We start from the raw sequence: 1,885 nt of genomic DNA, 5'->3' as shown, positions 1-1,885 counted from the left end.
AAATATTGACAAGAGTGAAATAAATGAAATGATGAAATGATGAATTATACTTGTATTAGTGACATATCCCTCTTCATGTAATTCAAAGGGGTCCAATTGATAACATTAGAACAAGTGTTGGAGCCGAAAATACAACTCCTAATAGTGTTCCAGTATCTAGGATCCTTGATTCTCTGTTTCAACCATGGTGAATAATCCTCAAGATGATACTCTTTATACACCTTACCAGGAACTTCAACACCACCACCCTTGCTTGTCACACCAAAACCAAATATAGTCAAACTAATGAGTGCTGCTATCAGGATCAACATCACCACCAGGTAGCATTAATTGAGATTGTTTTGCATCACCACCAATGCTGCTATTAGGATCAATATATATATATTAGCACAAATTAATTGTTCTACACTCCACACTCAACAAACTGAAACCTTAAAATGTGTATTGACATATATTGTAACATTTACCACTCATATCAAGATATAAATATAACTACTGTTAGCTTATGTGAACTTCATCTATTACTCAAAGGAAACCAAACATGGATTGCTTACCCGTGGAAGAGAATATTGCCAAATCTTGCAACTAGTGAAGGCTTAATTTGTTCAGATTCGGGGTTTTGGGCCTTCATTTTAGTCCTCACGTTTTTGAAAGAAGAAAGCAAGTACTCAATGGCTTTAGCTGCCACAATTTCCCAGGGGTTTCTTGTTGCATGTGTCCCTGTGATGTACATACACGAGTATTTAATCTAAAAATACATTTCTCAAATGATAATGAAGAGTGTGTAGTGTAACATTGAGATTGATGCTGGTTGCTCTCAACTAAAGAGTAGCCATAAGAGGAAACGGCCGAAGATGTTGCAGGCCTTGATGAGCTCAGTGTGCTCATCACTGATGGCGAATACCGCAACTACGATGAATTTGAAGGAAGTTTGGAAAATCGAAGGGCAAAGTAAAAAAAAATGAATTATTGGAATCAAAAATTGATAAAGCATTGCTAAATCACTAAGAGAAGAAAAACCTAAAATTTTGATAACGAATTTCTGAATCACTGAATTACCGATTTAGCCTGCAATAAGTTCATCAATAGAAAACTAAGAAAAGTGGAATCCAATCTGGAAGAACAATTAACTCAGATAAAACCACAAATTGATAAGAGATATGGAAAAAAATTGCAGTAGAACACAAATTGGAGCACAAGAACATAAATGAGAGGAAGATTAAGGAGCTTGTACCTTATGACTAGAGAGCGATTCAGATTTCAATCGTAATGTAAGCCTAGGAAGACCTTCGCTGAGAGCGGCCAAGCCGGCATTGGATAAGCAAAGTGAATCGGGATTGGTCTCGGCGGAAGAGGTGTCGTCGGCAACGCAATGCACCTTGAGAGAGCGCCCTCCGGCGGAAACGGGAAGAGCGAGGGGAAGGGGAATGGAGAGGCTCCTCGACGTGGAGGTTGCGGAGATTGGAAAAGCGGAAGGGGACAAGGTGGAGGAAGATGTCAGGGGAGGCAGAGGCGCCGATTCGGAGGGTGGAGATGACCTAAGGCGGCGATGACAGTGACGACGGTGACGACGGTGGCGACGGTGACAGTGAGCTTAGGGTTTCCGCAGTGAGCTCTCCCTTCCCTTTCTCGCACTCACACGTCACACCCTCTGATTGCATTCCCCCTCTGTTGCAAATTTGCAATTGACCAACAATTATTAAGAAAAAGTTATTTTAATAAAAATAATACTAGCCATAGTATTACGGCCATTAAAAATTTTCACTAAAACATAGTTTTTTTTTAATATTTTTAGTGGCAATAATAATAATTACCATTATAATATATAATATTAGTGGCAAATATATAATGGCCACAAAAACATAACTTAAATTATAAAAATAGC

The 1,885-nt window shown here is 38.8% G+C and overlaps 1 long non-coding RNA gene across 1 annotated transcript; it reads right to left on the bottom strand.

The window, feature by feature from the left end:
* LOC110265662 lies at nucleotides 651-928 on the bottom strand. The gene is made up of 2 exons (XR_002351854.1): nucleotides 795-928; nucleotides 651-720 (listed from the first exon to the last, which is right to left on the bottom strand). It is a non-coding gene; the product is annotated as an uncharacterized LOC110265662 (long non-coding RNA).

The sequence above is a fragment of the Arachis ipaensis genome, chromosome B08 (genome assembly GCF_000816755.2).
Source record: "Arachis ipaensis cultivar K30076 chromosome B08, Araip1.1, whole genome shotgun sequence".
NCBI classification, from domain to species: domain Eukaryota; kingdom Viridiplantae; phylum Streptophyta; class Magnoliopsida; order Fabales; family Fabaceae; genus Arachis; species Arachis ipaensis.
The sequence above is the reverse complement of the archived record's forward strand: the minus strand, read 5'-3'. Positions and strand labels throughout refer to the sequence as shown.